Source organism: Oryx dammah, unplaced genomic scaffold (genome assembly GCF_014754425.2).
Source record: "Oryx dammah isolate SB20612 unplaced genomic scaffold, SCBI_Odam_1.1 HiC_scaffold_18, whole genome shotgun sequence".
Lineage (NCBI taxonomy): Eukaryota > Metazoa > Chordata > Mammalia > Artiodactyla > Bovidae > Oryx > Oryx dammah.
In genome coordinates, this window is record NW_024070202.1 from 80505601 (window position 1) to 80531888 (window position 26288).

The window sequence follows — 26288 nt, forward strand, 5'->3', positions numbered from 1 at the left end:
CCCTGGGATTCTCCAGGCAAGAACACTGGAGTGGGTTGCCATTTCCTTCTCCAATGCATGAAAGTGAAAAGTGAAAGTGAAAGTGAAGTCGTATCTGACTCTTCAAGACCCCATGGACTGCAGCCTACCAGGCTCCTCCATCCATGGGATTTTCCAGGCAAGAGTACTGGAGTGGGGTGCCATTGCCTTCTCCAAGCAGCCCTATTCATTTACTCCAGGGTTTTTATCCCAGCATTTGTACAAATATTGTCATTTTAAAATGTATTCCATGACATTAAAAATGTTGTGAAGTCCTAGCTTAAGCAAGTTGGTTAAGTGGTAGAGCCAATCTGAATTCAAATGTGTGGGAGTTAGATCATGAGCTCCAGACCAACATTCATAATTGAGTCCTAGCAAAGCAAACAAAAGAAGACAGATTAACAAAACCAGGAGTATATAATACCCCTGGGATGGATATAAGAAAGCAAGATTAAGCAGAATCACCACAGTTTCAGTAATTCCATAAAATTGAAAGAAAAGACTGACAAAGGCCAGAAAAGATAGGAAAATGAGGTTGAAGAGGGAGGTTACAATGATAATGGTTGAAAAGAGAAGGCTAAACCTGTCATGAATAGAATCTCAGTACTCAAAGAGTTTCTCAGAGGAAATTACTTTCAACATTCACAGAAGCATGGACAGAATAAAATAGATTTAAAACAGGGTAGACTTTGGGATGAACATCAGTAAGTCTTGACCACAGGTCTGATGAAACCCTGAAACTGACTCTTCAGGACCACCTGGAATCCTCTGCAAACAAAACCCTGTCAATACTGTAGGGTTTAGACATCCTTGTTCTTAAAAGCTGAAATTGAGTCCAAAATCTCTAGCCCTAGGTACTTGTAAACTTGAAGTTTCTTTAAGCTTTTAGCTTTATTTTATAGATAAAAGATCTCATTAAACCTAATGGTTTTTGCTAGGATACTTGATATTTTTGAGGATTTGGAAGTATATATGCCCATTGTTTCTCAGAAGTTTTCCCAAGTGCTTTCCATGATGCATGCACTGTCTCAAGGAGCCTTCTCTCACTGCTCTACACTTCTGGTATTTGTCTCTGAGTCTCCTTAGATGACATTTCACACAGACACACACACACACACACACACACATACACAGTGATTTCAGACGAAGTCAGACCAACACCCTCATTTTACACTACTACAACAGCTTGATAATACATATGGAACCATTTAATATGTTCAAAAGCAAAGCACTAGCATTTTTATATTAAAAACAACCCCAAAGGAATATGTGCTCTTTTCACAAGGCCATAAAACAAATGACAACTGCCATTAAGTCAACTGCACAGAAAAACTATTGACTCCTGACAGTGGAGGCATTAACAGTTTCCTAGACTGGATTCACATTTGCAAGATACCAAAGTGATTGCACGCCAAATGGTTTCCAAGAACTTGAAGTTTGTAAGAAAATCTTCGAGAAGGCTCAAAGCAGTCCCAGTGTCTTTGTCATACCCTCATGGCCACAGGAACTTGCATATACCCCTCTCTGCGTAAAAACAAGTTGCATTGCTTTAAGCTGTGGTCGGCTTGGGTCGAAGTGGAGAATCCCAAACATACTTGGGCTTCCAGAGAGGAAACCAGAAAATGTTTTTGTTTTTTTGTTTTTTTTTTCCCAACTAAACCCTTTCCCAACTAAACCCAAGAAAGAAAAATGTTCATGTCTGTTTTGATGAATGAAGCAGTGAGTTCACGTCTTTTGACGTCCAGAAATTGGTGAAGGCCCATGTAAATAGTAATCAATGCCTTTTTGGCTTTGTGCCCCTACCCAAACAATATATTACATGCAGCCAGCTGTATTCAACCCATTGACACACCAGGATGAGTTCCACTGTGGCCAGTGAAAAGTACATGAGAATTTCGGAGGGGCAGAGTCCAGCCGGGAAGCTATACATGAGGATCCACAGACGGACAGGATTTGAGCCCAGATCTTAGCTCAATGGGTTGGATGCATGTACCTTTAAAGAAAATGTCATTTTTCTTTGCAGTCTATTAACTAGCATGCTTCATGCAGGCATGGGAAAACTGATCCAGGAGCCAGTGAACCCTAAAACTGTCCAACTGTCTGAAGTCATACTATAAAAAGACAGTCATTTTACTTCTGATGTGTGCTTTCGTGTAGACATATTGAAGCTGACCACAAATAAAAGTGAAAACAGATCCAGAATAAGTACAGCAAGCAATGGAAAACAAATGGATCCTGGAGTTCAGACTAAAAAGTTCATTCTGTATGCCCCCATATTTTGCCTTTTTTTCCCTAAAATAGTTTTCTTAACATTTCTAGCATTATTAATGGAATTAAATTATTCCACATGGGTGCAGAATCAGTTCCTTGGTGCCAACATTTGTTTTCTGCACTCAAGCTAGGAGAAACACTGCAGTTGCATGACAGAGGCACTGATCTTTTATTATGGCAATTTAGGACTCGGTGTTTACCCACGAGAAGCTGGGCATCATTCAGAACATATAAATGACAAGGACTTTGTTCCCGAATACCTTATCATGTTTTCTAACAGATGCTTTCACTTAAGATATTCAGTCCTTGAATCACCCACAATGTTGATTTCACAAAGTGTGTTTTTTTTTTTTTCCTTTTTTTGTCTGAGAAGGGCAGCTGCCCAGACAGTGATATTCTTAAGATGAATAAGGTAGACAATACTGCTCTTACCCTTCATAAATAAGAAATAGATACAAGGAAAGGTGCATAATCACCTGAATTCCTTCTCTTAAAGTTCACATTATCTAAGAAATACTTATTAAAATGGCAATCCACTCCAATACTCTTGCCTGGAAAATCCCGTGGACGGAGAAGCCTCGTAGGCTACAGTCCATCGAGTCGCTAAGAGTCGGACACGACTGAGCGACTTCACTTTCACTCTTCACTTTCATGCACTGGAGAAGGAAATGGCAACCCACTCCAGTGTTCTTGCCTGGAGAATCCCAGGGCCGGGGGAGCCTGGTGGGCTGCCGTCTGTGGGGTCGCACAGAGTTGGACATGACTGAAGCGACTTAGCAGCAGCAGCATGTGCCATATACTTTTCTAGATACTAGAAAGATAGCTGCTGCTGCTAAGTCACTTCAGTCGTGTCCGACTCTGTGAAACCCCATGGACTCTGTCCACGGGATTCTCTAGGCAGGAGTACTGGAGTGGGTTGCCATTCTCTTCTCCAGAGAAAGATAGTAAGTAATTAAAAATCATCAAGTGTCTGCTCTCGTGGAGTCTGCATTCTATTTGGCATGGAGAAAAAACCAAATCCATCAATACTTGATTGTTCAATTCAACATTTGCTTAAACTTTTGCTCAGCACCTCTTTTCTAATTTTAAGTCCAGTGTTATATTTCTGCACAAGGTGTGTACTGCTGCCAAAATGTCTAACCTTTTCGAAGCAAGATGAGGTCTAAAGTGCCATTCTTTCCCAGACAATCATCAATTCCTAAGCAAATTTGAAACAATAAATAAAATACTATTGTCTCAAAATCTCATATACCATGTAATCACTCTACTACATGGACCTTTCACATGGAAAGTGAATACATTTCACACAGTGAAGTTGATCTTTCTAAATGACTAGGTATAAAAAGTCATAGAAATCATTCTTTTCTTCATCTTCCAAAAACAAATGTAATCAGTGTACTACCCTTCTCTCTATGGATTGTAATAGTAGGCTTTATACTCTCAAATAAAACTAGTATTTAACAAATATCAAATGCTTTGCTATACACCTGAAACTAATACAACACTGTAAATCAACTGTGCTTTAATACTTTTTTAAAATATCAAATGCAATAGCATGAATATACTAAAAATGGCTTTCAATATACCACATGATTTTCTTTAGATCCACTGCTTGATTTCTTTAGGGCAGCTAAAATCCATCCTTATTTGCATGATTATATTATGTGTGTGACAATTTTAACATCTGGCAAAAAGTCATGATAAGTATCTACTATTTTTAAAAGTTCAAAAATATTATTTTGGAAGATATTCTTATTTCCTGCTTGAGGATGGAAGAGGAAGATACAACATTAAGGAAGAGGGGACCACAGGAAATATAATGATTTCATTAAGATTTAAATGAAAATGTGTCTTTCTGAGGCATATGGCAGGTAGTTAAAGACACAGGCTTTGGAGTCAGAAAAAATTGGCTTGATTCCTGCTATACTAGTTGTATAATTTTAAGCAGTTGAAGCTCTCTAAGATCAATCTTCCCATGGGTAAAATGAGAATATTTTCCGTTATAGAACCATTGTGAGGATAAAATGGAACAATACCAATGAAGGACTTACAGCAATATTTGGCATGTCTATAACTACCTTATATGTACTTGCTTTTTGTTACTACTACCATGATTATAATTATAATTATTTTATTTTCCTATTATATGTCAGAAGACCGAATAGAGAATCTTGCTTAACCTTGACCACAAGCAGCAAGACGAAGAAAAAGGAAAAGAATGAAGTATAACAGAAAAGTTTTGCCTTCCAAAAAAAATTACCATTGAAAATGTAAAACTGACATTTTTAATTCTATTTCATTGTGATCTACAACCTGGACTAAATATATTTTTTAAAGAAACATGAACCAATTTCTACCTTCCCAGAATCAGGGAGTGCAAGTTCACGTGTTTAAATAGAAAGCCATTAGTAATCTTTTACGTTCATTCAAATTTCTTATTGTAGCAAACACAAAATGGAACAAAAAATAAAATCCAGTCATTTATATAAGTTTTGGTACAAAATGGGCTAAACTCTGAATAAGAAATTGGGGAAATGATTACACTGATACCCTACTTTGAGCTCCAAATTTGCAAGAAGCTGGCTCTTCAATACTGTGCTTCCTAGACCGCCTAGCCATGAAAGCATGTGCTACTCAAGGGGTGCCAGGGAGGCTCAGTGACTTTTTTGGTGGGTATTTTAAATGAGTCTGATGAAACGTACAGCTTATGTATATGCTCACTTGACAGGACTTGGGTCATCCTCTTGATTCCCCAGTGGGTCTCAGAACGGAAGCCCTACTGCTTGCTCCTTGGAATCACTAGGACGTATTGGGGGAAGGTGTTTACACCACTTTAAAGATGACAATAGGAAACTTGGAAGGATTTTATAGTCTGAACAGAAAACCTGATCCTTGATGAAGAAAAGGGGGATTCGAATAGACAGTAAACATAGAGTCAGAAAGAGAAAGGGGCTTTGGGGGGTTTAAAATGCTATTTTGGTGATGATCAAATTGAAAAGGCAGAAAGGAGACAATCTGAAAGTGAGTGATGGCGCGTGTGTGTGTCTATGGGAGAGAGAGAGAGTGAGTGCTGACACCACTGAGGAAATTTCCACAGGGGACAGAGAAGAAAGTTCATTCGCCCATTCCCTACAACACTGCCTCTCACAGCATATCTTCAAGTCATTTGTCTGGTCTAGTTTGAAATGACTAAGTGATGGGGCTTCCAAAATGTTCCCAGAGAGACTATTCCACAGCCTACAAAATTTCACTGTTTCCTCTTATTTAGCTTAATTTTTCTCCACTTCAGTTCACTGTTTCTATTCAAGGGGTCAGGCAGGGTGGCAGAAGTAAGCTTGTTCTTTAAATTCATGTCATAGGAAATAGTTTCTGTTTTCTTTTCACTTTAATGATTGGGTTTCTCTGAGACTATGCCTACATTTGCTAGAAGGGATACAAGACTATAAGTGGATTCTTTTCTTGTTCACACGAGCTGTATTGGCTCATGTGTGAGGTCAAATCCTTATCGAGTTCAACTGTGAGGGCATTTTTCATTGCATCTATCCTGGATCACAGGGGCTTAAAGAAATCTGATAAACTATACATAACATAACATCCTTGGAGTTATGGGGGGGCGGGGGCCCCATTGCCATGTCCTGAAGAAGGAATGGCAACCCAGTCCAGTATTCTTGCCTGGAGAATTCCATGGACAGAGGAGCCTGGTGGGCTTACAGTCCATGGGGTTGCAAAGAGTCGGACATGACTGAAGTGCCTTAGCACATTCTTATGTTCAGAGCATATACAATAAAAAAGATTTTAAAGTTCAGCCCAATTTGAAATGTACCGTAAGCTTTCATTTCTGAACTTACTTCCTGAGAGGAGCACACTGCCCTCTGCTGTACCTCCCAGAAGAAGGGGCAATCTCTGCAGAAAAAAAAAGTCTTCATTCTCATGGTTAAGATCTTAGACTATCTTACTACTGCCAACTTCTCCAAACCCCTTCTTCACTGTCCAAGAAAAACCTGCCTAGGAAGATGAATTTGTGTTCTATAGAGTTTCTTATCTAGGACACTCCAACAAGACATGGGAGATGTTTAGGATGAAATTTAATTTCTTTCCATCTTCCTTGAATTAAACCAAGCCTGTGAGTACAAGGCACAGGTCTCAAATGAAATATATCTCAAACACCCTCAAGATGCTCTGAATTGTTTAAGAGTGCTTACATTAATGTAGATGACCCCAGGATCCAAGACATGCTGAATAAGAAACTTCTACAAGTGGGGGCAAAATTAATCAGTTTGTTTATGCGTGTCCAAGTACAAGGACTGCTGTGTAGGCATGCCCAAGTATGAGGACCGAATGTTTAAATCATTTTGACTCCATCCAGGAGAGTGTTTAGAAATTTTTGATATTTGTGCACTTCCTTTGATGTGTTGTCTTCCCCTTTTCACCTGTTTATACTCACAACATAAACATCCTCCATGTGGACAGTAGGTCTGGTTCCTATGAAATGCATATGACCAGCACCTTGGGACTGCTCTAGATAAGGTAGCAGGGGAGTCCAGAACACAAAGCCAGCTGCCACTCACTGAACCTGAAGCCAGCTTCTACTTACAGGCTATGTTACCTTAGCCAAGCTGTCTCGGTTTCCTCATCTCTTAAGTTGTAGTGATAATGGCATCTACCTCATGGGCTAGTGTAGAGACTATATGATTCATTTAATTAATATTTGTAAAATATGTAAAAATATTGGTAAAATATTTGTAAAATAATGTCTGAAATACAGTAAAGAATATTCTATAACTGCAGAGTCTGTAAATTTAGGACGCTGTAGTCTCAACTTCTGTACATAGAATGGCACCCTTTGTATACCTTGTGCACATTCTTGGGTAGAAAATAAAGAAATAGAGAACATTAGACCTATGGTGAGCAGAGGCAGAAAAAAGGAGAAACCTTGGTCTCTGTGGAATCCAGCAGGAACAGCAAAGATCTTACAAAGCCATGAGTGTAATACCCCCAGACCACAGACAACCTCAGACAAAGCCACCCCTACTGATCAGGACAGGGGACATTATCAGAAGTTGTCAGATAACTCAGCGCCACCATCATGTCAAGGAAAGGAGCAAGTCCTGCTTTTTGGCTGGATGGGCAAGAATGAATGTTTGAACACTGATGACAGTGATTCTTGAATGTTAGAAATGAAAGCCAATGTCCTCCTGGAGCACAAGGTCATTTTCTGGGGCCACAGTGACTACAGCCACCTTCACACATGTGCGAAGAAAGAATATTCCTTGAGACAGAAAGATTCTGACTAAAATCTTGCTGATTTTCAGGAAGAGAGCCCTTTCTAAATTTGTCACCTGGCTTTGTCTCTGACAGGTTTGCGGTGGTAATGACTTTTTCGCGGCGGGTACTCAGTATTCTGCTTGTTTCACAAACTACCTTGACCACATTTCCCAGGCTAGAGCCAAGGGTAAAGCTTCTCCATGCCAGGTTTTCTGAAAAATTAATAAATCTACTGCCATAATCCTTACTGCTTCAACTGACAAATGTAATAAACGACAGGATACAAAGCCCAGGTTTCCTAATGGGATTGCTTTCCTTTTTTTTTTTTTTTTTTTTTGGTCTTTGACAAGTTTTACAGAGTAGCACTTCTGAGATGTGGTCAAGTGCTATAAACCTAATCCTTTGCAATTTCCTCCTTAGCTCAAATAACCTAAATATTTTATGAATGGTAAAGGGTTTCACATGTCAACCATCAGCCAACCCACCCTTGTCTATCCCTTTCTCCTATCTTTTCTTCTGGTTGTTTGGATAATTTTCTTTAAGAAAACATGCTTCTGTCAATATTTCAAACAAAGCACACAGGATATTTTTCATACCCTTTCTTTACAAGTTTTCAAAAGTAGTGTGCTATTCCTAAGCATATCTGTCAAAATGTGGCAATAGCCTTGATGCTGGTTAAGATGAAAACATTTTGGTTTGAGTGTGAGGATAAGTCAGAGGACCAGTTCCAGGAGATCCAGAGGGCCTTATGGTGCACAAAGAGAAGATCAGAGTTGGCGCCTTACTCCCTGCATGGGAGAGGCAGTTCTGGCAATCTTATAGGATTTTGGAGATATGATTGAAGATTTGTTTGGGTCTAGGATCCACTATATGCTCATAGGAGTCCCTTTGTCCAAGGTGGCTATGGGTTTCTTCAGCCCACATTCTTGGCCTCTAGTGGAGCAAAGCCACTCCACTAGAATGGATACTCTGACATCCACAGAGTTAACACAGCAAAGATCTGCAGAGATTTGTAAGATTTGCTAGGTACTTTGTAATAAGGAATGGTAAGCTATTACCCATATATAAACCTAATACTGTGGGGGTAGATTCCATTTAATAATTTTTTTTTAAAACAAAAGAAAGTAGCATCATTTACTAGTAAGTGCTAATTATGGCAGCCAAGATTTTAGGAACTCAGACATTTTACCTCCTTGGATCTACATATGATAATTATGATAATTCTGTGAGATAGGTTTCATTTCTCTCACTTTGAGGTAAGAATTAGGATGCCCAGAGAGATTAAGTAGCATTCACAACATGTAGGATAAAGAGAAAATAAATGATGGGATTATAACCTTATAGCATTAGAGGAAATAATGTATTTTTGTCTAAAATCCAAGACACCAAAACACTTGGAAATGTTACCCTTTAGTACTAGGAGGTAATATTTGCTAACATGGATTAAGATTCACTTCTTATTTTGATTAAAGCTTTGTCAGCAAGCAGTGAATTCTGCCTTTACCTTTTATTATGGTTAACTTATTTTTTTTTTCCTCTATCTTCTCAGTATCTTAATATTCCACCTTAGCACTCCTAAATAGATTGGTTTTTTTTATTTATTCATTTGTAGAGATCTCAAAATATTTTGCTAAAGGAACATAAAAACAACAGTATTTGTATCAAAGGGGCCAGAGTCATTCACTGTAATTCATTAATATTAGCAAATCATTCATTCAACATATGCATTTATTGATCCAAGCTTTATGCAAAGAACTTGGGATAAAAGATAAATAAAGCATGGGATTCTTGTCTAGTGACTCAAGAAAGTCACTGGATAGAGAGGAAGACATAACAGCATGTTATTATTACAACACAATTTGATAAGCGCAAGGAAGTATAATGGATATAGGCAGCATGGAGAGTCTGTGTGTGCCTGGGGAGTCCACCTAAGTTGCTGATGCTTGTATTTTGAAGTAGGGACTCTAAGCAGATGAAATAATGTGAAATCAGACATCTGTACAATAATAGCAAATATGTCTGAGGGGCTAATGCGTGCCGCAAGAGTTTGAGAGTGCGGCAAGACAGGCAGGGAGGATGGGTGGGGTCTCTCTTATGAAATCTTTGCATTCCAGGCTTTAGGATTTGAATTCTAATCAGTAGGTAAAGGGTATACAGGGGACCAGTCTAATACCGAGAGGCAGAGGATCCTAAAAGTACTTCCCATTTACTTGCATCACCTCTTCTAAGCAAAGCAACCCCTGACCACTTCTGGGATCCATGCTTTTTATCATGCAATGCTGGAAGCTTAAAAACAATAAACTGGGCTGGGAATCAGCACCTAACCCAAACAGTGGACATGAGAAAGTCTATTAGTTTACCAGGTAGATAGGATGGGAAATTTAGGGATACAGTTGAAGGGATAAATTTGAGAGGTGTATAGGACTTGGAACTGAGGATCCTGTTGACCAGATGGATGTAGGGTGTGAGGGTGAAGAAGCAGCTTAGTGATTGATGCAGCCAGTAATTCAGAGAATAAATATAAAAAGAGGAAAAGACTTTAGAGGATAGATAACCAGTATAATATGAGAGATCCTGAGTTAGGAAACTGAAATAATTGAGTTGTGTATTATGAACAGAGTGGTCATATTTTCCAAATGAAAAATTGGTTTATTAGAACTTGCCCAGGATTCAGGGCTTTTTTGTGTGTGAGAAAATAGGTATACATTGCAGCTTGGGCTCTTATGATAACCCACTGCTGTGTACTTTAAATACTGATAAGCAAAGGTCAGTTTTATAGTTTACAAAATTGTTCATGTTGTGTGATTTCATAAAACTAACCTAAAATGCATAGAATTAAATTGTGTATCACCTACTCTGTTCTCTATCCTATCAGACATAGGAAAAGTTATCACAGGACTTAAGGGAGACCCCCTCAGTTTGCCCTACAAATTGAGGAAACATAGTTATGACCAGTAGAAAATGCTTTTTCAGAAATGTCCTGATTCACTTATGATTTTGTTCCTATCCGAGTCTACCCTGGATCGACCCTTACTTGCTCTTTGGAGGTTCAGCTTCTAGGAAGGCCTGAACTCATCCTGAGGGGCTGGTCACGGGCTCAACCATTGCTGCCATCCTTTATCTTAGTACCTACATCATGCTCAAACTCCAGAGGGTTTCTAGTTGGCTCCAGACTTTCACTGGTTCACTGGTTTTGTTTCACTGTATAAAGTCAAACCCTTTCTCCCAGATGGCAAAGATATAAAAAAAAATATAACGTGTAGTCACACCTGATGTAGGAGTCAATACAGCTTTGTGATGAAGACCAGGGCTGTGGTGCCGGAAAAAAGATTGCATTCAAATCTTCAATCTGCATTTATGGTATAAAATTTTGAACATGTTACTCTAGCTTGTTAGCTCTCTCAGCATCATTTATGAAATAGGACAGAAGCAATCTCTCAGCTTTTGAGGAAAAATACAATAATACAATGAATGATACATGCCCAGTGCTTAACTTGGAACCTAACAGAATAAAAGTTCAATATTTCTTTCTGTCTTCTTCTTCTGTTTTCTCATTATTATGAACTATTATTATGAAAGCATATCCAGAATATGCTTCCTGTTAATGCAGAAATCTACCAAGTTTCCACCTTACAAAATGCCTTTTCAGAAATACTGATGTCATCCTTACCTTTCAATTAGAAGTTCTCTCCTTAAAATATCTAGAATGCTCTCATTCCATTGGAATACCTTCTATATATACCCTTGTTTTCATGGGTTTGTGACTAACTGGGACACTAACCAATGGATTCCAAACCCAATACTCACCCTCATTGTCCTATTTCAATGCCATTAGACATCATTTAGTATTTACTGGACTCAAGTCATCGTCTTTTTTTTTTTTCCCTGAAAAGTATTTTTGGTACACAGACAAACAGAGAAAAGGAAATTCTGAAAGGAAAGAACTTTGAGGTCTAAGATCCAAAGAGGTTATTATAAACAACTGAGAGTGTTAAAAAAAAAAAAGAAGAAACATTTAAAAGAGGACGAAAAATTACCTTGACAAGACTCTTTTCATTTCTACTGCTTCAAGTAAAAGATCACATATTCAAAGTGTTCCTATTAATTTTCATAAGCTGCACTCACTCAGAATGCTTGACCATTTCATTTCATAATGTTTTGGCACAAAAATGTAAATAACATTGCACTTCACCTTCCCTAATTCCCACAGTCCATTTTCTGGGTAATAGAAGGAAGGCTACACTAACAGTCAAGAAAGAAACTGTGCACATTCTACTGGTTGAAATCCAAAAGCAGTTTTTAAAAAAGTTTTCTGTCACAACTTGTTCTTGGGAGTTTGTTCCCTGCCAACTAAAAACTATGATTTTTCGGAAAGCAGAAACTCTCTTAAATTTCAGACAAGATGACAATGTCTTCTCACTGATTTGAATGGAAATACTACGGAAATAATGATTTTCTACTTCAGATCAAGATCTTGAACCCTGCTTTTCTACTTCAGATTTTATTTTCCTTAAAGAACTTCTGGAGCATTACTGTTTAGCTGGTTTTGGGAGACAAGCCAATGTTTCTTTCACTTAGTGAAAGAAGACAGGCTCTAAAAGCATTTCAGTTTGAGGATGGGGCACTACTGGAAACTGTTTCACAAGTAGCTACTTACAGAATGTTCCACTGTCATAAGAAAGAGGAAGGGAGAGTTAGAAGAACTGGGTTCTGATCTTGATTCTGCTATCAACTACTTCTTGGGCCCTTTGGAGGTCATTTTCACTTCAGGCCAGCTTTCCTCAAGTGGCTCAGGAAGTACATCCATCCTATGAATTACCCTCTCAAAGATGCACAAGCATATTACATGCCACACAATTTCTTCACCAAGGATATCTGTGATTTTGCTTAACTCAGTGTTTCCCAAGCTTATTTGACCATATAACTACAAATTAGTGTTCTATAGAACTCACTTTGGAAAGTGTTATTGTAGGTATATATTTGGGCTTCCCTGCTGGCTCAGTGGTAAAGAACCCACCTGTCAATGCAGGGGATGCGGGTTCAATCTCTGGGTCAGGAAGATCCCCTGGAGAAGGAAATGGCAACCCATTCCAGTATTCTCACTTGGGAAATCCCATGGACAGAGAAGGTTGGCAGGCTACAGTCCATTGAGTCACAAAAGAGTCAAGCACAACTTAGTGACTAAATAACAAGGTATATATTTACTTGCCAGTAAAATAATAATAATAATAATAACGGTATTGGAAACGATATACAGGCATACTTCTTTTTATTGCTCTCTGCTCTGCTGCACTTTGAAGATAATGCATTTTTCAGAAACAGAAGTTTATGGCAACCCTGCATTGTCAGATAATGGGTAGCAATTTTTAGCAATAAAGTACTTTTAATTAAACTATTTACAGTTTTTTAAATATAATGCTATTGTACTTTTAATAGGCTACTGTACAGTGTAAACATAATTTCAACACACACTAATAAACAAAAAAATCCATATGACTTGATTTACTGTGAGATTTGCTTTGTTGGAGGGGTCTGGAACTGAACCTGCAATATCTCCAATGTATGCCCATATATTAAGATTGCTGTAAACTTTTGTATTTCTTGAATGTCTGTAGCATAAAATTGGAGAATGAAAAAAAAGGTTTTAATTAGATTTTAAGAAGAACATGGAACTTCTGTTTATGGAAATCAGATGGATTAACTATCATGTAAAATCATCTAGATAAAAGATATTTTTGGCTGTCTTTTAAAAATAGTTTACATGTGTGGCTGAGTTTTGTGTGTGTGCTCATTCATGTCCAACTCCTTGCAACCTCATGGACTGTAGCCCACCAAGGTCTTCTGTCCATGAGATTTCCCAGGTAAGACTACTGGAGTGGGTAGCCATTCCCTTCTCCAGGGTATCTTCCTGAATCAGAGATCAAACCTCGGTCTGACTGCATTGCAGGCAGATTCTTTACTGCCTGAGCCACCAGGGAAGCCCATGGTTGAGTTTACAAGAAAGTAAAAGGAATCCTTCCGCGGGGGTTAGGGAGAGACTGCAAGAGGGAGGAGGACCCAACAAACAGGGAAAATCATAGAAAGTAAGTTCGGAAGCCAGCTGCTGCCCCAAGGACATTTACCAATGCTTACTGACCTACAGTTGTGATAACTCAGTAAATCTCATTACTGTTTTTTAAAAATCAGTAAAAAGAAGCACATTTGAATATCATACAAAGATAGAGTTTAAGGCGGTCATTCCCATAATGGCTATACAGCAAAACCTTCCAGGAAGTGTTTTTCAAAATGTGGCTAGCTGTACTGTACCTGAGCCGCTGAATCAGAATCCCAAGTACAGGAAGCATACTTCCAACAAACTCTCTACATGATCTTTATACAGACAGGTTTGAAAATCATTGGTCTAAAGGAATTCCATCTAGACCTAGCCTTGTGCTTCGAAGACCCAGGTTCCATCCACCTGGTTCTTATCTCTCTGTCCCAGGAAAGCAGATACACTCAAAATAAAACTGCCTATAATGAAACAAACACCAGGCTGCCACTCCTTAGTGTATATAGCTGTCACATGGAGCACAGATAGTCATGTTTTCATAATTGAAAACTATGTGTGTGCATGCTCAGTTGCTTCATGGTGTCCAATTCTTTGCAACCCTATGGACTATATATAGCCTACCAGGCTCCTCTCATTGCAGGCAGATTTCTTTACCACCCAGCCAGTGAGGAAGCCCATAGCCAACTCCATGGAAACATATTACAAGAAGAGGATTTATCAATTTGCATCAGTAACCAGTCACACGGACTAAATGGCTACCTTAAATCCAGTACATTCTATCAGCATATTTTCTTTGGGTGAATTGACAGGTTGCCAGTGAATGTGGAATTGGAACAAGAGGAGTTGGGTCAGTTGAAGATTTTTCTTGAAGCATTCTTCTCACCGAAGGGATGGTTTTCAATACAAACTCATAATATACAAGTCTAGTGACAATGCCCAGTGTTGAAGACAAGGTCATTGGCCTCAGAGCCTCCTGACGATGAGGTTGACAGATGTGGACAGGACTGGAACAGGCACAGATGGTACTGCCTCTGTAAAATTCTTTAGCTAACCACTCTTGCCCTGTTTCAGATTAAAACTTCTTTAATATACATTCAGTTCAGTTCAGTTCAGTCACTCAGTCGTGTCTGACTCTTTGCAACCCCATGAATCACAGCATGCCAGGCCTTCCTGTCCATCACCAACTCCCAGAGTTCACTCAAACTCATGTCCATCGAGTCGGTGATGCCATCCAGCCATCTCATCCTCTGTCAACCCCTTCTCCTCCTGCCCCCAATCCCTCCCAGCATCAGGGTCATTTCCAGTGAATCAACTCTTCACATGAGGTGGCCAAAGTATTGGAGTTTCAGCTTTAGCATCATTCCTTCCAATGAACACCCAGGACTGATCTCCTTCAGAATGGACTGGTTGGATCTCCTTGCAGTCCAAGGGACTCTCAAGAGTCTTCTCCAACACCACAGTTCAAAAGCATCAATTCTTCAGCACTCAGCTTTCTTCACAGTCCAAGTCTCACATCCATACATTACTCCTTTCTATGCTAAGGCACGAGCAGATGTTCATATTTCTAGTCATGATGTGTCTTAAGATAGATATATAGATTTAATATGACTTAAAAAAATAAATCAATGCCACTTTGGCCACCTGATAGGAACTCTTTCTTCCATTATATTTGTAAAGTTTCTGTGGTAATACCTCATATTTACCCATCTTAGGTCAACTCTTAGCCAATCAAATGTGGCCAGAGGGGCAGGATCAGATTGGTTTTTTTCAATCTCCAAGTGTGTGGGAGGAATTTTCCCAGAAAATGAGAGATTAGAACAACAAAAGAGGTAAGTAATATAGAAGCATGTAAGGCCAATTAGGTGCTGTATTCATAGTATTTTTTATTAATTTCAAAGGGAGTAGCTGTCAGAAACAAACCAATTCATTAAAGTAGCATGTTTATAAGAGCAGGGTGGCAGCTAGGTGAGATCTTAAATGTATTTTTAGATTGTTTTAACAGTAAGAATTTGGATAGAGGTAAGGTAAAATGTAAATCCAGGAATAATATTTCCATTTTTTATGCTTTCCTGCCTTTATTAAACATTGGCCTTGATTACAAAAAATTGCCAACATTCTACTGTTTGTTTTTATGGGACCTATGGAAACAGTATTAAGAAATTTATTCCTTCAAACCACCATCTTGTTCTTAAAATTCTAATGTACAATATTATGGTTATTCTTTCACGCATACCAAGTTGACCCAGTTAGCAAGCCTTACAGACCGCTGATCACTAAAGTAAATCCACAGTCTCTATATTTATGGCATAAAACATCTAGCACGAAATGTTAGTTCTTGGAAGCTCAGATCAGATCAGTTAGAATATGGTTAAGCAAACTAGTGTGTAAAAACAGTCTTTGATTTTTAATTATTTTGTTTCCATCTTTAAGCAAAATACTTTACTTATAGACAGTAAAGAGTTACACAAATAGTTTACAGTAATGGTTATTTGATGAAGACAAACTTATGTTACACTGATTTTAATCCAGTGGTCTTACCTTTATCATAACAACTTTTATTTTCTTAATTGAAAAGGAAAAGGATACATTCTATATAAACAGCAAATGCATTTTCTGTCAAATATAATTAATGTCTTATAAATAAAGTTTATGAATTTTGCAAGAGAAAAGATTTTTGTTTGGCTTTTGAATGATCTTTGCAAAATAGCTTTCTCTGCTCTTTTGACATCTGTTAGCTCCTCCATATCCTGGAAGCATTAAATATATTAAGGCTTTCAGCTGGAAACACATAAGAACAAATCTTAGCCACCTCATTTTATAAATCCTTTCAATCATTCATAATATCCTTTGACTAGCAAATAAAAGGACAGTATCAAATAAGCAGTTTAACTCATTGCTTACAGATGGACGTAATGACCATCAGTCATTGTCTAAGGACAGAATAGAATACTCTGTCTAAAATAGATCACATTCAAATATTTATTCAGCACACTATAAGTTAAAGAGTGTTCTAAAAAAATCACCAATAACATTTCAACTTTATATTTTTCCAAGGTAAAGTGATCAGAGTTGTGCACATAAGTAAAGATGCAATGACATAATAATCTTCAATTCTTTCATTATTGCATTGAATTTATTAATAGTTTTCTTTGAAAATAATTTAGACTCTCCTTTTATTTTATTATCCACTGGAATTTTTTTAAATCTGAATCAGAACTTCAGAGAAAAGATTTTTAATAAAAATCTCCTCTTTATATGTTGTCTTTCTATTAAGCATTTAGTTTTTTATACTAGTAGCATGTACACCCGTGGTGGATTCATGTCAATGTATGGCAAAACCAATACAGAATTGTAAAGTAAAAAAAAAAAAAAAAAAAATCACCCAACAGTAGTGAAAATTCAGTGATGGAGAAATCATTTGTAGTACATTAACACATATATACATACAGATAAATCTTATTCGAAGGCAATCTGTGGGATCAACTATTTCTGATCTTGAATTTTACCTCTGGCATTTAGTAATCAAAGGAACTTGAACACTTTCCTAACCTTTTTGAGCCTTGTTCTTTGTTGTTGTTGTTTCGTTACCAAGTCATGTCCAACTCTTTTGTGACCCCATGGACTGTAGCCAGGCTCCTCTCTCCCTGGGAATTCCCAGGCAAGAATACTGGGAGGGTTGCCATTTCCTTCTTCAGAGGATCTTCTTGACCCAGGGATTGAACCTGCATCTCCTGCATTAGCAGGCAGAGTCTTTACCGCTGAGCCACCAGGGAAGCCCTTGCTTTTTACTCATTCATTAAATTTGGAAACTACATTTACCACATTGAGTTTTATGGTGGTTAGATGAGCTGATCAGTATAAAACCTAGTGCAGTGCTTTGAAAGAAAAGGTACACGATAAAAATCAGTTTCTATTAATATATTTTAATCAATAGAATTATAATATAAAATAGACTTTTTTCTCTTTAGAATTCTCTATTTTGGGTGGCTTCTTAAGACACTGGGCTTCCCTGGTGGTTCAACTGGTAAAGAATCCATCTGCAATGTGGGAGACCTGGGTTCAATCCCTGGGTTGGGAAGATCCCCTGGAGAAGGGAAAGGCTACCCATTCCAGTATTCTGGCGTGGAGAACTCCATGGACTAGTCTATGGGGTTGCAAAGAGTTGGACACGACTGAGCGACTTTCACTTCACTCACTTTAAGACACAATGACTAAACACAAAACCTAACTCAACTCCCAACCTGGGCTTTTCTGACACCACCCTATTATGGTGTGTGTGTTGGAAAGGGTCTCATTTCAGCTGGGTAAGGCAGAACTCTAGAGCCCCTACTCTGTCTTTGCTGACCAGTGAGGGTGGGACTACAAGGTGTGTGTGTGTGTGTGTGTGTGTGTGTGCGTGCGCAGTGTTTGAGTGAAGTACAGAGATTATTATCGAAAAGTCTAAAATATTTTCTGTCATTCTAATCTGCAACTTTTCAGTTCTTCTGTATGAGAAAATAGGTATTTCTTGGAGCTTTTGTTTTAGTCTCAGAAGTTTTGGGTTGCCAGCTTCTTCAACACCCAGTTGGGGATATATGAGGCAAACTGAAATCCCAGGAAACTCACTGCTGTGTCCATCCTTGGGTCCCTAGATCCCTAGTTACTTTCCACCCTTAAGTCTTCTTATGTTATCTCTAATATTCACTTTTCTCTGAGATTTTGGCCCCTCAATCCAGATCACCTTAGGTATCTCTAAACTCAAACCCAGTAAAACTGGTGAAAGCTCTAAGCCATCACTTGCTGGTGGACCTCTATGTTGTTCAGTTGCTAAACTGTGTCTGACTCTTCCTGACCCCATGGATTACAGCAAGCCAGGCTTTCCTTTCCTTCACTATCTCCCAGAGTTTGTTCAAACTCATGTCCATTGAGTCAGTGATGTCATCTAATCATTTTATCCTCTGTTGCTCCCTTCTCCTTTCACCTTCACTCCTTCCCAGCATCAGGGTCTTTTCCAGTAAGTTGGCTGTTCGAATCAGGTGGCCAAAGTACTGGAGTGTCAGCTTCAGCATCAGTCTTTCTAATGAATATTCAGGGTTAATTTGGATCTCCTTGCAGTCCAAGGGACTCTCAAAAGTCTTCTCCAACACCACAGTTCAAAAGCATCAGTGCCCTATTCTATGCATTAAAAATACTATTGCTTTAGGTGAGGAAAGTGAAGGAGTACATATAGCTCTCAATTTAATACGTTCTCCCTCCCTTTGGGATGTTGACCCTTGAAATCCTAGTTTTCTTGGTAGTTCCTTGGTACTTCAGATAGATTTTTTTTTTGAATTAACAAAAGATTTTTCATTGTTTTTATTATTCAGTGGAGGGCTGGGAAGCTACAAGCTTCCATTACCAGAAATGGAACCCATATCTCCAAAGGGTATGTATAGCAATGTACCTGATATTTTCTTTCTTTGTTCACACCTGTCCTGGGCTTACAGATTATTACTGAAGGTTAAGGTCACGATCAGGACAGATTCTATTTGGAAAGTTTACTGAGAAATTAATAAAATGTTTACTATTGGGTTAGTAGGTATTTCTTATGGCTGACATTCAGCTTGTGTGCACTGGTACATCCATAGTGGTTACTAAAATCTCAATATATTAATTACTTAGTAATTGCCGCTCTCTATGCCATCCTTGAGATCCCACTGAAATTTCTAATAATCCAAAATATAAAGATCTAACACCAGGTCAGGCTATACCTTCAACAATACTGCTCCAATGTCGAGGACCAGCATTCCACCATTTTTGGTGAGGGCCCAGGCTTAGCTGTTGTTAAGTATCTTAAATACCATTCCTGTGTCCACATGAGCCATGTATATCTCAGACTGTTTTTTTCTCTTATTATAGGGATTAATTCTATTTTCCTCTTGGTTATTTCCACACAGAATTGTTTGGCATGGCTTTTTCATTTATTTGAATAATATGCAACAATATAATTGCCAAAATATTCAGAATTGTTTCTGAAAATGAACTCTTTTTATTTCTAGTCTATGAATATATTTAATAACTAACATAATTGCCAGGTTAAGCCAAATAACTTCTGATAAGGCCAACCTCACAGCTGAGACAATATTTTTTTTCTTGTTAATCAAAAATGTTATGCTGAACACATGGAAATAAGAATACTCTATAACACGTCTTTCAGACAATAATCATTGCAAATTCATGAATAACTGCCATCTTTATTTTTCTGTAATTCACTGTAATTACTTACTTCTCGAACTGTGCTCTTGGTGCATTACTGTCATTATGCTTCTGAGATAATGTGCTCAAGTTTCACAAGAACATATGAGAATTTTGTATTGTGTTTCCTACCAGCCTTAATCAATATTCCACTTATTAACTTTCTATAGGGCAAATCAAGCCATTCATTATGCTAAATTGTTTTTCTTTTAACTAAAATGCAAGCAGAAGCCTAAGTAATGATTTTGCTAAATTGTAATGCAGTGGCAAAATCTCTGCTCTCTCCTATTTTTCTCAATGAAATTGACCAATTTAGAGGCTATTACATGCAATTTTTTAATGCCTTAACTTTTTTAAAATTAATTTTTACTGGAGTATACTTCCTTTACAATGTTGATGGTCTAATTTGCAAAGCAGAAATAGAGACACAGATGTAGAGAACAAACGTATGGATACCAAGGAGAAAAGGAGGGTTTGGGATGGACTGGGACTGACATATCACACTATTGATACTAAATATAAAACAGATAACTAATGAGAACCATCTGTATAGCACTGGGGAACTCTACTCAGTGCTCTGGGGTGACCTAAATGGAAAGGGAATCCAAAAAAGAGGGGGTATATGTAAACATACAGCCGATTCACTTTGTTGTACAGTAGAATCTAGTGCACCTTTTTATTTTTCTTCATATGTGACTTTGGAAATGGTGCTGTACCCTTTAAGTAAGACGCAAAGTGCTTATATGTGTACCACTAGTGCCCAGCTATTGTGTAAAAAGTCTTGGAGGCTTTTCTTGCATCTACCTCAAGTTCCTGGTTACTAATCGGATGCAAAGAAATCTCAATATCAAATGTATCCTGTCTAACTAGAACCAAACTTCTTTGCAACTGACAAATCTGAAGCTACTGTGAGGACTGGGTTACGAGCTACAGGAGGACTACTACTTTGTCAGAATTCATATCATTGAGCTAACTTAGTCATGCTTCCTATCTTTAAAGAATTAGTGAAAAATAGGTACTCAGACCAAGTTAATCCGAGGACAGCCCTCTTGTCCATGGACAAAGCAGCAGTTTACATTTCCTTATAGACAAAACAGTTCATATCAATTCTGTACACATTCTGGCTCACTTTGAGAGGCAGTTTTCAGTTGATAAAATGTATGTAGAAAAATGAAAAATTTATCAGTTATCAGCATGGTGATGGCAAGGTCACCAGACTAAAACCATCTAGCTGTTGGCCATGATTAGAATGTGAATGTTCTCTTCTAATTGGTCTCTGCAAGAATACTTTGCTACCAAGATGTAATATGCAATATTACCTTGCCTTTATAGGTCGTATAGATAGACATATGTTAATATTATTGATTTCTGACAGTAAGTAAAGTCTCATTTTATTTTTAAACTAAATTTTTGTTTTTGCTTTATAGTAGAGACTTATATAGAGTGAAGTAAGACAGAAAGAGAAAAACAAATATCGTAGATTAAATCATATATATGGAATCTGGAAAAATGGTATAAATGATCTTATTTGCAAAACAGAAATAGAGACACAGATGTAGAGAACAAATGTATGGACACCACAGGGGAAAGGGTGGGTGGGATGAATTGGAAGCTTATTTGAGGAAATGGAGGTTCAGCATAATTAGTGACTGGCTCAAGGGAATCAAACAAATAAGTAGGAAAGCCAGATTCTAACTCCTAGTTCAGTGCCCTTTCTATCTGACCATAGTCTGAATAAGACCTGCATATATTCTTATCAAGTCTAATAATGCCATGACAAATAATTAACAAAGAAATTTTAAGTCATGTTAGCATTATATTCATAATGGATTTAAACTTTTTTTCCCTCAGTCCTTTTTACAGAAAAGGTGAACTAGACAGAGGTCAAAGAAGGGGCACCCTCTGGCCCAAGCCATCAGGAATTCCCAGGGTATTAATAAGGGATTAGTCTATGAGAGTTCCTCCCCAAAGCAAGTAAATTTGGTCCTCTGAATTTAATCTTCAGTACTGTAGGATTTTAATGATATAAAAGTGTTAGAAAATAGCTGTGATGAGAGGATGACCTAAGCAGCTCTGAATGGGCCACTTGAAACACTGAAAATGAGAATGGCAAGAATGCTCTTAGCTCTGTCTCGGGGAATCAGCAGAGGAGCTTAAGGCTCAGATAACTACAAAGATATGCCGATGAGTGGAACAGAAATAATCTTTCACAAGCTTCTGAGATCACTCATCTCCCATGACTGCTCTATACTGCTGCTGCTGCTAAGTCGCTTCAGTCGTGTCCGACTGTGCGTGACCCCATAGATGGCAGCCCACCAGGCTCCCCCGTCCCTGGGATTCTCCAGGCAAGAACACTGGAGTGGGTTGCCATTTCCTTCTCCAATGCAGGAAAGTGAAAAGTGCAAGTGAAGTCACTCAGTCGTGTCCGACTCTTAGCGACCCCATGGACTGCAGCCTTCCAGGCTTCTCCACCCATGGGATTTTCCAGGCAAGAGTACTGGAGTGGGTTGCCATTGCCTTCTCCGTGCTCTAAACCACCTGGTTCTATTTGTTTGAAAATCAGGCTCTAACCATCCTGCCAATATCAACTTGCATACTAGGCTTTATTTATTTATTTAATTGTTTGGGGCCACAGTGGCATTGAGGGATCTTAGTTCCCTGACCAGGGACTGAACTTGCCCTCCCTCCAGCGGAAGTGCAGAATCGTGACCAGAGGACCACCAGGGAAGTCCCTTGTCATGCTAGGTTTTTAGACTAAGAAGAAGGTTCTAAAGACATGGATAGATATATCTAAGCATTGTCAAAGGCCTTTCCCACTCAACAATTTAACACCTATTCATTTAGTGAGCACAGATTGAATCACACTCCCATGGCTCAGCACTGAGGCCTCAAAAATAATTCAGATAACACTGCCCTTTACAAGCTTAAACTCTTAACTTGCTTTTTGGTGCAAATTAGTTTTATATGATTTTAAAAGGCATGAATTAATTTTCTCAGGACCCAAAACCTCCTGGGTGAGTAAATCATCGTGATCCAGGTAAGATAATTGAGAAAACTGAGAAGTTGAGAGGTGGAAGCAAATCTAGCATCCCAGTCTAAATATACCAACATTCAGTCATATCTACCTCAATATCAGTACGTTTTCTCAATAACTGAACAAGGGCCATTTCTGCTAGAGGCCTTCAGAGATTAGCACTGGACTGAGACTGTACCACACAGAGTTGGATTCTTACTCCCCTTCCTGGGCAACCCCTACTGCCTCTTTCCTGCCTTAAAGTTAACATGGACCAATTAGTTTTGCTCATTAGTTTCAGATGAAATTGACTAAACCTGTCTGAAAAGTTTCCTTCTTCAATATTAAAGAAAAACAAAGGAGAAATAAGAATATTAAACATCCAAAACTTTTATTCTTACCAAGTTCCTTGGAAAATATTTTATTTTTCATTTTTTTGTTTTTATTTATTTTCAGCTTTCTTTCTTTTTTTAAACTGAAGTACAGTTGATATATGCAGGCAAGCTAATTAGGAAAAACTTTCTGACCCTGTTAAAGCCAGCAGGCCTATAGGCCCTGAAAGTTCTGTCTCCTTCTATGGGGGATTCCCCAAAAAGTGGTGACTGCGAGACCACAAGGAGTAAAATATGTCCCTTTCCTAGCACCAGCTGGCCTCCACAAGATAAGCTTCAGCATGTTGTCACTATGCAGAGTTTTAATCAAAGTCCCAATTTCCATTTCAGTTTCTGACTGGAAGTCTAACTAATCAGTGATACCATGATCAAGATGAAAAAGCCTAGGGCAGAATCAACCAAACCCCAATATCCTACCACAACCCTGTAACCACACAGCACTCATACAGGAAGAACTACTCGTGGGAAGTTTTCGCCTCACGCATTCCTGTTCACCATTTCCCTTTTCCACAAAGGCATGATAGGGAAGGAAAAGGCAACTGGGTGTCAGAAAGATTAATTAAAGGAGTACAGTGAACGTTCCTGAGTTTTTGGGTATCCTATGGTAAAACGTCTGTCTACAATGCAGGAGAACCAGGTTTAATCCCTGGGTCGGGAAGATCCCCTGGAGAAGGAAACGGCACCCCACTCCAGTACTATTGCCTGGAAAATCCCATGGACAGAGGAGCCTGATAGGCTACAGTCCATGGGGTCGCAAAGAGTCAGACACGACTGAGCAACTTCACTTTACTCACTTCACTTCAGGCTATTAGGATAAAGAGAATCTTCATCATGAAATAACTGTATTCTTCCAGTCTCCTATTGATTTTGCTCAACAAGAACATGGCAATTTCATGAGATGGATTTAATCAGGAAAGGGGCAAAGCATGAGACCCACAGCACTGCTTTAAACCTTAATTAACAACAGTGAAATTTCTTTCTGGATTCTCCTTATTTTCAGGCACAATGAATTTGTGTGCCAATCCACATACATGCTTTCCTCAAATTTTTCTAGACCTTTTCTAGTCTCTTAGCTTGAAATTAAAGGCAATGATCAAAATTTGGAGGCTCTAGAAGCAGTTCTGATAAAGATTTTGTTTGAAACCTTTGGTTAGGAAAAGAAGGAAACCTCAAAATCTCATGTATTTACTACCTATCTTCTTCATAGACCACAGACAATAACCAAATAAACTGGTGATGATACCTGGAAATTTTGCATATTCTTATCATACTGGACAGTCTGAAAGTAAAAAGAAAGGAAACAAAGTAAAAATATTTACATTGGCAATAAAAGTATGAGAAAAGTAAAGAAGTAGAAGTTACTGATGAATCAGTGAAGCACATTTGAAAAACATGGATATAAAAAAAGAAAAATAAGGATATCAAGGATACACTAGAACTATATAAAACCCTGATGATGTTTATTGAGAAAAAATAATGCTTTAAACTTTCTAGGAAAAACAATGTTCTATTTATCTATACTGTACTTCTAAAAGATAAGGTATATACCTTTTTATCTTGCTTTCATGGAAATATTTTTTATAAATATGAAAAATATAATATTGATAATGTTTAGAAAAAATACTAAATAAAATTTAGAAGTTAAAAATTATCCATAATCTTGCTACCCATAAAGAATTGTTATCCTTAACATCATAACATTATTATTATTAATATTTTGATGTATTTTCTTCTAGACATTTTTGGGGAGGAGGAATGCATAAACGTCATATTAATTATGCAAAAGCTTGAACATTACACAACAATCTAAAAATTGAGTTTTCGACAAATAAGCTCTAACGTCTTCATAGGAAAGAAGATAAAAATAAAGTGATAAACTCCTATCCAATGCTGAAAAGCCAGCTAAGGAAGCTGTCTTGCCTGAGAAGCTGGTAGAGTTGCTAATTCAATGGTAGGGAAACAATTGTTAACCCATTATTGTAAGTTCCACTTGACCCACATTACCCCTGAAATTTTAAAGAATTCCATTCATTCTCAGAAAACATTTATTTTTTTTGTTTTGGTCTGAACTTAAGTAACTACTTAAGTATGCCAAAGCCTCAACCCATGCTGTAACTCTACACTCCATTATAATATATATCTGTATATATCCACACACAAATATGTGTGTACCAATGTGTGTATGAGTATGTATCTTATATGTACATGTAATACATCTATGTATATGTAGTAGGTATACATGTCTAGGTACAGGTGTGTGTGTGTGTGTGTGTGTATCCTTTGTACTAGAACATTTGCCAGAGTTTGTTTCTGAGTCCTTAATCATCCCTAATGCTGAAGGAGGGCAGAAGCATTTCTTCTTAGCCTGAAAAATTCAGTTGTTACATAAGTATTATTATGATAACATGGCTATCATTTTATTCTGGAGGCAAGGTTATCAATTCTGGTGACGTCCATTTAATTCCAAGGGAATGTAAAATGGAAATGTATTGTTGGAAGCCCAAGGCTAAGAATATGCAGATAGTCAGAAAGCCTTGAGAATACCTCGGTATATGAGCAACACTGCTACATCTGTGTGCATGACTAAAGAGAAACAGCTACTGATATGAGCTTCAAGGAGGAGACTGTAACTATACACAGAGAAGAAAGCGCACGTGAGCGCCTTCAAAACCCCATGTGACACCAAAAATAAGTAACAAAGTCTTCAACGTGAGGAACCCAACTCCAGGAATGCAGAAAGATAAAATCGGTGACATTGTACTTATTTTCTTCTTTCCGTGAACTTCATCCTTGGAAATATATCCCTTCTTCCATTTTGAAGATTTATAATGTAATTCTTTATGCTTTAATGAACTTCAAGCTGGCCCCTAAAACTGTTTCCTCAAAATGTTTAAAACTCTTCCACGTTTGGTGTTTTTAAATTTTTTTAAGACAGAAAAAATTTAAAAAAGAAAAGAAAAAACCCACCCTAGGAACTCCAAGTCCTGCCAATTTTTCCTTCCTGCCAAGTCCTATTAGTATAAATGAAGGGTTTATTTTAAGAAATGCCTGATAAATTACTCTACAC

General features: G+C 38.0%; 1 protein-coding gene and 1 long non-coding RNA gene across 2 annotated transcripts in view; one reads left to right on the forward strand and one right to left on the reverse strand.

The window, feature by feature from the left end:
• Positions 1–26288, reverse strand: part of SUGCT (succinyl-CoA:glutarate-CoA transferase) — a 776171-nt gene that overhangs the window by 53410 nt on the left and 696473 nt on the right. The gene's annotated exons all lie outside the window — the stretch shown is intronic.
• Positions 2617–22198, forward strand: LOC120877260. The gene is made up of 3 exons (XR_005724306.1): positions 2617–2701; positions 5617–5618; positions 22177–22198. It is a non-coding gene; the product is annotated as an uncharacterized LOC120877260 (long non-coding RNA).